At 38.2% G+C, this 12,935-nt stretch overlaps 2 long non-coding RNA genes across 11 annotated transcripts in view; one reads left to right on the top strand and one right to left on the bottom strand.

Moving 5' to 3' along the window:
• LOC110139035 (uncharacterized) overlaps window positions 1-12,935 on the top strand; it is a 39,002-nt gene that overhangs the window by 11,817 nt on the left and 14,250 nt on the right. The gene's annotated exons all lie outside the window — the stretch shown is intronic.
• LOC110139034 (uncharacterized) overlaps window positions 1-12,935 on the bottom strand; it is a 31,608-nt gene that overhangs the window by 9,387 nt on the left and 9,286 nt on the right. For 5 of the 6 annotated variants that reach the window (XR_011482225.1, XR_002314387.2, XR_002314385.2 and 2 more), the window contains 2 exons: window positions 2,140-2,242; window positions 258-713 (listed from right to left, as the gene is read on the bottom strand). This is a non-coding gene — a long non-coding RNA (uncharacterized lncRNA). The remainder of the gene's footprint in view (window positions 1-257; window positions 714-2,139; window positions 2,243-12,935) is intronic. The other variant, XR_002314386.2, reaches the window with a different exon arrangement.

Here is a 12,935-nt window from a genome sequence, read left to right as displayed (position 1 = left end):
AACAAGTAATGATATTTTCATGAATGAGGACCTAGGCATAGAGGTATATGACACATCAGTGACTGATCCCATAAAATTCATGAAGGGCAGAACTGGTAAATGAGCTTCAACCTTTCTAATTCCAAAGAATTTCTACTCTGCTACACTGCCTCCCAGCCCCTACTCTCAATTCTAGTTTCTGGAGATTACCTCTTCTCTCCATGATTTTCCTTGTTCTGCTCAGCTGGCTTTACACCTGCCTTGGCTCTAATACCTACCTGTAACTTTTCAGCTGAAAAATCTCTGAAGGCCAAGTTTCTTAGTGCTTCACAAGATGCCTTTTCCAGTCATTTTTGTAACCTCTGGCTTCTCTCCTGTCAGTCTTTGTGACTCAATTCTGCAAAAGTTTATAGTGATCCTGTTGTAATAGTCAACAACATTGATTGAGTGCATACTGTGTGCCAGGACTCTGCTTCATGTTTTACATGAATTATCTGAAATGATCCTTCAAATCACCTGGTGAGGGTGGGGGGTTGAGGAGGTGGGTAAGTAGCCACTATTTTCAATTCTATTTTACAGGTGGATAAACTGAGATTCATGAGAGTTTCTTGCCCAAGTTTGTCCATCACAAGCCAATTTTAGAATCCAGGTCTTTCATCTTCAAAGCCACTGATTCTGGTGGTTTTCCATCTTCTGTGGGGCATGGCTAATGTCAGGGTAGGAGAATTATCCACCTGGATCAGAAGTGCACACTGATCTTAGCAATTCATAAAACACATCTATACTTGTACAGAAATACTTGCCCCCCCCCCCCACCGCCCCCAACCCACACACACAGGACATCAATCCCTTCTGCTTAGGAGGGATTCAGATATAGCATCACATGGCCTCTTGTTTTCATATGTAGTCAGATACTCAAATCAGTTCAAACTTCTTTTTATGGAAAACTATTTTCTGTATAGTATAATTTTCCATAGTTCTCAATGCAGTGGTGAAATTGGATCAGCCCATCACCTGCATTTATTTTCTTTTCCCAGGCAATTTTGAAAGAGGTGTAAAAGATCTTTTTTATTTTTTTCCTTTTAATGTTAATCTTCAAAATTCTTCTGGGGCATATAATCCTGAAGTCAGCTTAACTGCAACCAATACTGAGTGTTCATTTTTTCACAAGCAAACAAAAACAACTAGCAGAAAGATAATTGACCAGTGTAAATTCCTTTCTGCTGATCCCTTTTATATAAAAACATATTTTTTGATCTTTTGCTTTCAGTTGTATGAAGTATTGAGAGCTACATTTTGAAGAGAAGAACATAAGGAAATTACATAGAATGGGATTTGGGAGTGCCATTATATTTTTACTCATCTGTAATACATTTGCTGTATTTTTTGGCATGTGCTTAAAGAAGGCAGCACACAAGGCTATTCTAAGGAAGTACATCTAAATAGAAGAACAAACTTAATTGCTTAATTTCTTTAAAAAAAGAAGCTGTCAAATGAGCACATTATGAAAGCAACTTCCGAATTATCACATTTTAAAGGTGTCTTGATAGCTTGGGTAACTTCTGGCATAAATTTTACATAGATATTTCTCATTAATTTAAATCAGCCAATTTGATAGGATGCAAAATCCCATGAGCTTTCATTTTTGTCTTCCTATTGACTGAAAAAGTGAAAGATAACTAGAAGCTCTGAAATCATGCACCTCTCTTATCTATATTCTTTATAAGATTTCGTTTAAAAGCACAAAAGCTTTGAAAGCATCTTCTTACAATCATCAATGGCTGTTTGTTGCAAGACTTAAGCAGAATCTTGACCCAAATGTCAAGATTTTTATCCCTTTATTTTTTAGTATTCTTATTGAGCAGAGATCAGTAGAGAGTTGTTAGGAAACATGCTAAAGGAAATAAATGCTAAGCAGGCATTTTCACCAGAAAAATCTCTCCTCCAGTCAGAGGAACTTTTCACATGAAACATCCCTCTGCTCACGGATTCTAACAGCAGAAGCTTTCTTTCCCACAGGTGATTTCTCTCCCAGCTCCAAATGAGAGACCTTTCTGTGTCTGCCAAGAGGGTGCCCTGTCATCTGGGAGCTTTGCTGCCTAGATCTACAAGAAAATCAGAGCATCTTGATCTGATAAACAAACGTGTCATGTTTCTTACCTGGTAGATAGGCTTTGGGGTTTAAACATTTTGTAGGTAAGGTTTCAAGGAATAGACTGAAACATAGCAGTGAATCCAAAAAGCCAGGAGGATCAAGATGGTACTGAAAATAAACATATAAGAAAGTAAACCTCATGAGTGTGTAGTTGTTAATTCTACATGGTTGCTGATGATCATTTGTGACAAGGTCACCCTAACTACCTATGCTTCTTTCCCACACTAGACACTCCTCAACAGTCTCTTTTAAGAGTGGGTACTTGCCAAAGGAAATCTCAGTGGGCTGACACTTGCTCTGTGGAAGTCACCAGATAGAAATTAGAATCAGGGGGAAAAGGCAAGATGGTTGATGGTCTGGCAACACGTTTCTTGGTGACAACGTATCCTGAAACTAGTAATTTTAGTATGTGAAAGGAATTCAGCCAAGCTCCAATCTGGAAGGCAGCCGTGAATGTCTCAGCAAGAATCTCAGCAGGGCTACAGTTCCTTGTGTTTTAGACCTGGGAATGATCCCCCTGAAATCTTGCCTTCTTTGTCGTCTAATTGGCTGCATCAGTAAATTGCTGGTGGCGAACTTTAAAGGTTACAGAGCAGGAGTAGACTGCAGCTTTACGGGAAGGCAGGTGTGAGGCCATTAAACATGCACTGAATCCCAGTGCTTTTAATCCCACTGACCAATTACTTGAACTTTAACTTGGAGCAAGTAACAGAAAACTGGGTTCCTACTGCGTCTGTGTGTATGCTTTAAATACATATATGTGGCATATACTATAATTGATCATGAAACATTATTCATATATTTTCCTTCCTCTTTTTCACTTTTTCCTTTGACATGCTTAAAATTGTTGATATGATTCTACCTTAACATACTGGAAAATGCTTTTAAAATAACTTCTTAGGGAAGATTAGTAAGAACTCAAGATTGGATTGAGATTTATACCAGATGAGGCATTTTCAATCCTAATAATTCAATGTCTTTATATCAAGGATTCATGTGATCCTTTTACTTGAATTAGTTGCTCTAGAAGTATCTGCTTTTCTTTCTACCTCCCTTTAGGGTTTTAATGCTTCCATGAAAATACATAGAATTTATAAAAACATTCACAACAGAAATCCAATAATCAATATTCATTATCTAGTACATATTTAGCATTGTTTAGAGGATAAGGATTCCCTGTAAATAACAGAAGGAAACCTGCTTTCAGTTTGGAGGACATACATATATATATAATTAGAAATAAGTATAATACAGTATATTATCAATTACCAAGATGAATAAAATACATGTTCAATATCCTGTGATGTGCAGACTAGTTAATTCTGGTAAGCTTTTTAAGGGAGAAGAGATTTAAAAGAAACCTAGAATGATGATTTTTGAACAGAAAGCATGAGATGAACAGGAATGCCCTTCCTGAAAGGGTAAATAACTCGAGAAATGGAATCCCCTGAAATTTCATTTTTGTCAGCAAAGGGAGAAGCTTTCTTTTTAAAGCCAATTTTAGGAACAAATGAGGCATTGTGGCTTTTTCACCATGGAAAGAAAAAATAAAGGTAGTTGGTTCATTTCTCTCATCAGTAGGGCTGTCTTGTGTTGTAAATCTTGGTTAAAATTTTAGGGTAGGGAAATATGTGATTTGGAGACCTGTGAATTTACTGTAAAATAACTATCAAAAAGACAGAGAAGGAAGTCTGTAGAAACCTGAAGTTGGCTGGAATTCCCTAAAGGATATCTTGTTGGCCCCTCAGGTCTAAACTGGAGGCCAAAATGACTGGATAGTACACCCAGTAGAAATCAAGGGGACCCAGCTGAACTCATACCAGTAAATAAAGATATGTCTCCTAAAAGAAGGGCTGAGGTGTCTAATTAATGCACTGTTTCTTCCTCAGCAGTTCAGTTAAAAGAAAGACCATCAAGAGAGGAAATGCTAATAGAATATTATAAGCGTTCCTGGCCTTTAAAAGGAAACCACAGAGCTAGCTGGATTGTAACAGCAAGCCTGGAAGTTGTGAGAAAGCTTGGTTGGTGACTTTAGTCACTAAGTTCTACCTGATTCTTGGGACCCATGTATGGCAGCCCACCAGGATCCTCTGTCCATGGGATTTCCCAATGCAAGAATACTGGAGTGGAACTTGAGTCAGTCGGTCCTGAGAGATGGGCAAGCACCATTCCAAAGGGATGGGCAATGGCCTCCGTTTCCTTCAGCCAATTGAAAGGGAGTTGCGTTCAGATCCCTGAATCCAGATTGGCAGAGATGTGTACCCCAAGGCGTCCAGTGCAGTAATGCAACCGATCCTGGAGAAGCTGGTGGTAACCCTTGAGCGAGTCCTCTTTTCTTTGTGAAGGGCAGGACACCCTGGAATAAAATACTTAGGAATAAATCTACCTAAAGAAACAAAAGACCTATATATAGAAAACTATAAAACACCGATGAAAGAAACCAAAGATGACACAAATAGATGGAGAAATATACCATGTTCATGGATTGGAAGAATCAATATAGTGAAAAGGAGTATACTACCCAAAGCAATCTATAGATTCAATGTAATCCCTGTCAAGCTACCAACGGTATTTTTCACAGAACTAGAACAAATAATTTCACAATTTGTATGGAAATACAAAAAACCTCAAATAGCCAAAGAAATCTTGAGAAAGAAGAAAGGAACTGGAGGAATCAACCTGCCTGACTTCAGACTATACTACAAGACTACAGTCATCAAGACAGTATGGTACTGGCACAAAGACAGAAATATAGATCAATGAAACAAAATAGAAAGCCCATAGATAAATCCATGCACCCATGGACACCTTATGGGTTTCCCTGGTGGCTCAGAGGTTAAAGCATCTGCCTGCAATGCAGGAGACCAGGGTCTGATCCCTGGGTCTGGAAGATCTCCTGGAGAAGGACATGGCAACCCACTCCAGTATTCTTGCCTGGAGAATCCCATGGAGGGAGGAGCCTGGTAGGCTACAGTCCACGGGGTCACAAAGAGTCAGACACGACTAAGCTACTTCACTTCACTTCACTTTATGGACACCTTATCTTTGACAAAGGAGGCAAGAATATACAATGGAGAAAAGACAATCTCTTCAACAAGTGGTGCTGGGAAAACTGACCAACCACTTGTAAAAGAATGAAACTAGAACACTTTATAATATCATATACAAATATAAACTCAAAATGGATTAAAAATCTAAATGAAAGACCAGAAACTATAAATTCCTAGAGGAAAACATAGGCAAAACACTTTCTGACATAAATCACAGCAGGATCCTCTATGACCCACCTCCCAGAGTAATGGAAATAAAAGCAAAAATAAACACAATGGGACCTAATTAAACTTAAAAGCTTTTGCACAGTGAAGGAAACTATAAGCAAGGTGAAAAGACAGCCTTCAGAATGGGAGAAAATAATAGCAAACAAAGCAACTGACAAAGAATTAATCTCAAAAATATACAAGTAGTTCTTGCAGCTCAATACCAGAAAAATAAATGACCCAATCAAAAAACGGGCCAAAGAACTAAACAGACATTTCTCCAGAGAAGACATACAGATGACTAACAAACACATGAAAAGATGCTCAACATCACTCATTATCAGAGAAATGCAAATCGAAACCTCAATGAGATACTACCTTATGCTGGTCAGAATGGCTGCTATCAAAAAGTCTACAAACAATAAATGCTGGACAGGATACAGAGAAAAGGGAAACCTCTTACACTGTTGGTGGGAATGCAAAGTAGTACAGCCACTATGGAGAACAGTGTAGAGATTCCTTACAAAACTGGAAATAGAACTGCCATATGACCCAGCAATCCCACTCCTGGGCATACACACTGAGGAAACAAGAATCAAAAGAGATATGTGTACCCCAATGTTCATTGCAGCACTGTTTATGATAGTTAGGACATGGAAGCAACCTAGATGTCCATCAGCAGATGAATGGATAAGAAAGCTGTGGTACATATACACAATGGACTATTACTCAGCTATTAAAAAGAACACATGTGAATCAGTTCTAATGAGGAGGATGAAACTGGAGCTTATTATACAGAGTGAAGTAAGTCAGAAAGAAAAACACCAATACAGCATTTTAATGCATATATATGGAATTTAGAAAAATGGTAATGATGACCCCATATGCAAGACAGCAAAAGAGACACAGATATAAAGAACAGAATTTTGGACTATGTGGGAGAAGGTGAGGGTAGGATGATTTGAGAGAATAGCACTGAAACATATATATTCAGTTCAGTTCAGTTCAGTTCAGTTGCTCAGTCATGTCCGGCTCTTTGTGACCCCATGAAATGCAGCACACCAGGCCTCCCTGTCCATCACCAACTCCCAGAGTTTACTTAAACTCATGCCCATCAAGTTGGTGATGCCATCCAGCCATCTCATCCTCTGTCATCCCCTTCTCCTCCTGCCCCCAATCCCTCCCAGCATCAGGGTCTTTTCCAATGAGTCAACTTTTCTCACGAGGAGGCCAAAGTACTGGAGTTTCAGCTTCCGCATCAGTCCTTCCAATGAACACCCAGGACTGATCTCCTTTAGGATGGACTGGTTGGGTCTCCTTGCAGTCCAAGGGACTCTCAAGAGTCTTCTCCAACACCACAGCTCAAAAACATCAATTTTTTGGCACTCAGGTTTCTTCACAGTCCAACTCTCACATCCATATATGACCACTGGAAAAACCATAGCCTTGACTAGATGGACCTTTGTTGGCAAAGTAATGTCTCTGCTTTTTAATATGCTGTCTAGGTTGGTCATAACTTTCCTTCCAAGGAGTGTCTTTTAATTTCATGGCTGCAATCACCATCTGCAGTGATTTTGGAGCCCAGAAAAATAAAGTCTGACACTGCTTCCACTATTTCCCCATCTATTTCCCATGAAGTGATGGCCAGTTGAGCTATTTCAAATACTGAAAGATGATACTGTGAAAGTGCTGCACTCAGTATGCCAGCAAATTTATAAAACTCAGCAGTGGCCACAGGACTGGAAAAGGTCAGTTTTCATTCCAAATCCCAAAGAAAGGCAATCCCAGAGGATGCTCAAACTCCTGCACAATTGTACTCATCTCACACGCTAATAAAATAATGCTCAAAACTCTCCAAGCCAGGCTTCAACAATACGTGAACTGTGAACTTCCAGATGTTCAAGCTGGTTTTAGAAAAGGTAAAGGAAACAGAGATCAAATTGCTAACATCCACTGGATCATTGAAAAAGCAAGAGAGTTCCAGAAAAACATCTATTTCTGCTTTATTGACTATGCCAAAGCCTTTGACTGTGTGGGTCACAATAAACTGTGGAAAATTCTGAAAGAGATGGGAATACCAGACCACCTGACCCATCTCTTGAGAAACCTATATGCAGGTCAGGAAGCAACAATTAGAACTGGACATGGAACAACAGACTGGTTCCAAATAGGAAAAGGAGTACGTCAAGGCTGTATATTGTGTCCGTGCTTATTTAACTTATATGCAGAGTACATTACGAGAAACGCTGGGCTGGAAGAAGCACAAGCTGGACTCAAGATTGCTGGGAGAAATATGAATAGCCTCAGATATATAGATGACACCACCCTTATGGCAGAAAGTGAAGAGGAACTAAAAAACTTCTTGATGAAAGTGAAAGAGGAGAGTGAAAAGTTGGCTTAAAGCTCAACATTCAGAAAACATGTATATTATCACATGTGAAATAGATTGCCAGTTCAGGTTTGATGCATGAGACAGAGCACTCAGGGCCAGTGCACTGAGACAACCCTGAGGGATGGGATGGGGAGGAAGGTGGGAGGGGGGTTCAAGATGGGGGACACGTGTACATCCATGGCTGATTCATGTCAATGTATGGCAAAAACACTTTAAAATATTGTACAAAAACACTTTACAGTATTGTAAAGTAATTAACCTCCAATTAAAATAAATGAATTAATTAAAAAATAAGAAGAATACTGGAATGGGTCATCAATTCCTTCTCCAGGGCATTTTCCTGGCCCAGGGTTTGAATCTGAATCTCTGAAGGCTTACAACAAAATTTATGATGATCTTTTCTCTAAAAAAATAAACCTCCATCTACAAATACAGCATTTGGGGATGAGAGCTTCTTTTCTGCCATGGAATAACATTCAAGGTTTGGACTTCCCTGCATCTCTCCCCCACCTAGAGTCCATCTTCTAGAGTTTCTGTGTGGCTGGATCATTAAAGGGCAACAATGAGAATGTTTCATCAATCACTGGGTCAGAAGGCATGGATTTTGGACTTTTTGAACATGACTCTGAATGGAAGAGATTTATTGAATTTTTTGGTTTAGTTTGTTTGCTTGGTGGGTTATTGAATCTGATATCAAAAGGACAAGAGTAGGAGGGATCAATCTGAAAAAAAAAAAAAAAGACAAACAGGAACTGGGAGTTACCTAGCCAATGCTCCCTAAACTTTGAACCAAAATTACTCAGAACAAATTCAATTAAGATGGTAACTCCCCTTCCTGGGAGAGAAGAAAGCTCTGTTGTAGGATTCCATCATGAAACAACTGTGTGATAACCAACAAATTATTTTCAGTCAAAAGTAAAGATCACCGTTTAAACACCACTTTAATTTTATGCACCCTACAAAATCTTGTTATGAGAAGAACCCCAGAGGTGACCTAGAATTTAAGATTTTATTTTTTAATTTAAAAAAAAATAGTTGTTTATATGGCTGTGTCTGGTCTTAGTTGTGGCATGTGGGATCTTAGTTATGTCATGAGGAATCTTTTGTTGCAATGCACAGACTCACCAGTAGTGGTGCACAGGCTTAGCTGCTCTGTGGCATGTGGGACCTTAGTTCCTCAAACAGAGACCAAACTTGTGTGCCCTGTATTGCAAGGTGGACATTTAACCTCTGGACCACCAGGGAAGTCCCTTAAGGTAAGTTTAGAAGCTCATATTTTAACCAGAGACTTAGAGCCTAGGCTTTATTTCTAACTCAAAGTACAAGAATCAAAAAAAATTTTAAATATATTCCCTATACAATTTGAAAGATATATTTTGTTTTTAGTTCAGTAATTATTGTGTTCAATTCTTGAGTGTTTACTATGTGCCATTATAAGAACTGAAGGCAGCATTATATAATTTCCTACTCGTTTCCTCCTACCTTGGGGAAAAAACTATAATCCTTTTTATAGAGAGATACTGAGAAAGAACAGGTAAACCAGGTAGCCAGATCTCAGCAAATAACCCTAGAGAAGGAGGACAACCCAGATCTACTTGATTCTTGACTGAGTACTGTTAAATCATGACCATATCCTGCCCAGATTTTTTATTTAGAATTTTTCTGGTTTAGAATTGAGAAAAATAAAATACTCCTTCTAAAGTTAAGGAGTAAGGAAGATGCATAAAAATTCCAGAGAATATGTAGTCAGATAAGATATACAGTTTGTGGTAAAATGAAACAAAAACAAACACACAAAGAAACTTTCAGGAAATATCTGATTTTTCCAAATGATAGTGAAATGCTGACAACAATCTGTATATCTAAATAGTTGGAGTGATCAATTTGTCATCAGTTTCATTGCAAGATTTGTTTGAATGGAAATGTGTTCATAATCAAAGGTAATGATTCCCCATGATTGGGAATGAGCTGGTCTAGAAAAATAAATTTTCTACATGGTTGACACTAATATTTAATCTAAATTTAATCTAAATATTTTTCTGATGATTTGTGGTCTTAATTATGAACATCAGTTCTTATCCTGGCTGTAACTTAACTGAGATGCACTCTGAGGCAATTGAGATACATCAGATCACTGCCCCTGTAGAACCTGGCCCTTTACCACTGTGGCATCTATTTCTCATGTTTGCTTCTTGGTAATTTTCTTATTTTCCTTTCTACCCTTCCCTTTTGTTTATCTTCCAATTTTACCCTTACTTTTTCTACTTTTCTTTCTTTCTCCTTTCCATTCTTCTTTTTTTTTTTAATCTATCTAAAAAAATGTGTATTAGGAATATAAACTGGTGTGTCCACTATGGGTGGGTTTCCCTGATAACTCATTGGTGAAGAATCTGCCTGCCAATTCAGGGGATGTGGGTTCAATCCCTGACTCAGGAAGATCCCCTGGAATAGGAGATGGCAACCCACTCCAGTATTTGGGAAATCCCATGAACAGAAGAGCCTGGTGGGCTACAGTCTAATGGGTTGCATGCAGTCACAAATTGCTGGGCTGGATGAACCACAACTTGGAACCAAGATTGCCAGGAGAAATAACAACCTTGGGTATGTAGACAATACCATTCTAATGGCAAATAGTAAACAGGAACTAAAGAACATCTTGATGAGGGTGAAAGAGGAGAGTGAAAAAGCTGGGTTGAAATTTAGCATTCAAAAAATTAAGTTCATGGCACACAGTCCCATCACTCCCTGGCAAAGAGAAGGGGGAATAGTGGAAGCAGAAACAGATTTTATTTTCCTGGACTCTGAAATCACTTCAGCCACAAAATTAAGAGTCTTGCTCCTTGGAAGGAAAACTATGACAAACCTAGACAGCATGTTAAAAAGTAGAGACGTCATGTTGCCGACAAAGGTCCATATAGTCAGGGTTATGGTTTTTCCAGTAGTCACGTACAGTTGTGAGAGTTGGATCATAAAGAAAGCTGAGTGCTGAAGATTTGATGCTTTTAAATTGTGGTGCTGTCGAAGACTCTTGAGAGACCCTTAGATGGACTGCAAGGAGATCAAACCAGTCAATCCTAAAGGAAATCAACTGTGAATACTCCTTGGAAGGATTCATGCCGAATATGAAGCTCCAATACTTTGGCCACCTGATGTGAAGAGCTGACTCAATGGAAAAGGCCCTGATGCTGGGAAAGATTAAAGGCAAAAGGAGAAGGGGTGGTAGGGGATGAGATGGTTGGATGGCATCACTGACTCAATAGAAATGAGTCTGAACAAACTCTGGGAGATAATGAAGGACAGGAAGCCTGGCATGATGTAATCCATGGGGTCACAAAGAGTAGGACACAGCTGAGCAACTAAACAACAAGTCTTAAGCTGTCGGTTGTCACTTGTTCTAGTTGCCCACGTGCCTCCAGAGTTAGTGCCTTCACGTTCTGATGTACTGTTTTCACCACGCTTCATGTAATATTGCCTAAAATGAGAATAAATAGCCTCTAGGTGAAAGCCTGAGAGACCAATGGATCTATGAATTTTATGAGGCTTTATAGGATTTTATGAGACTCAGTAATTTAAGATGACTTTTAGCACTGGGCTCAATACTGAAACCAGCACCACAGGGTGAAAAGAATGTAAAATTTTTCTCTGTTGTTTATCACCCATATGACCTTGGCTAAGTCACGTTGCTTTCCCAGGCTTTGATATTATCATCTGCAAACTGGGAATGTGGGGAGGATTCAATGATAAACATCAATTCCCTAGTCTAATGCCTGGCATTTAAGTATTAAGTAATTTTACTATTTTGAGAGGGAAGAATTTTTTGTTTTCTTTTTATACAATTAATTTCAAAACTTATCATGTTTTAATTTTTGGAATAATGAGACACAAGACATGGCTCATTGTGGAAAATTTGAAAACTACAGGCTGGTATCAAGAGAATGTGAGAAATTTTCTTGTGATTTTTTCTACACATATATACTTTTGTCACATATACAAAATATATTGTTCATTCAACTTCATTTTATAGTTTTTCAAAAGCAAATTTTAAATATATCTGAGGTCAAATGCATAAATATTTCCAATTGTTAATGGTGTGCTGGTAAACTAGGTCTCAAAAAAAATAGATAAATAAATAAAAGCTCTGGTTTGTAGCATTTACCAATTAATATGGTATAACTGCTCTTATTAAGGATATTAAGATGCCACCAGTTTAATGACTAGGTATTAAATTTCTGAATATTTACCAAATTCTGTATGAGCATAATGCTACTGATTGTGAGTACCTCTTCTCTATATATTCAATTTAAAGTAAGGTCTCAGAGTCTTTTCCTTGTAGCTATATATTATTTTAGTACCTTGCATGGAAAATCTTTTAATAATGACTTTATATGCCTTTGATATGGATTACCACTTGTAGAATCTATTGCATGCTTATACTTACTAGAATCTGTTTCTAGATTTTCTATTCTGATTTTTTCATTTATCTGTTTCTCTTGCAGTTCTAGACCATTTAAATTACTTTGGCCTTATAATCTACTGAGCTCTTTGAGGGTAATGATTATGTGTTTTTATCACTGTAACCACTGGCTCAAGAGAGATTTCTTATATATGGTAGTTTCTCAGAAAATATGTGTTCTTGTTGGTATATTTTACTTCCTGGAAAGATAAGTCCTTCAAGGAGGCCCTGATTTTCTAAGGCATGAATTAAGAGCTTACTGAATTCAGATACTTAGGAACAGTTCTCTAGAATTTTGTCCTAAAAAAAAAATCTTTGGATACATGTATGTACTACTGTGCAATAAGCTACTGTAAAACATGGAGGCTTGCTCTATTAATTCTCATGAATCTACGGGTTATTTGAATGATTACTCTCTACTTGTTTGCCTGGACTCACTCATGAGGCTGCATGAAGCTGAAAGATCACTGTGGGGCTGGGCTCAACTAAGAAAGTTATGAGAATTGAACCACTCTCTGCATGTGGTTTTTTATCTTCAGTAAAGCTAGGCCAGACTATCTCACATGGTGGGAACAACATTTCAAGAGGGCAAGCCTTGATTGCAACACCTGTGATTGTTTATCAAGCCTCTGCTTGCAACATTTTTGCTGATGTCCCATTGGCCAGAAGGAGAAGGAAATGACAACCCACTCCAGTATT

Source organism: Odocoileus virginianus, chromosome 20 (genome assembly GCF_023699985.2).
Source record: "Odocoileus virginianus isolate 20LAN1187 ecotype Illinois chromosome 20, Ovbor_1.2, whole genome shotgun sequence".
Classification (NCBI taxonomy): Eukaryota; Metazoa; Chordata; class Mammalia; order Artiodactyla; family Cervidae; genus Odocoileus; species Odocoileus virginianus.
This window is presented reverse-complemented; position numbering and strand designations above follow the sequence as displayed.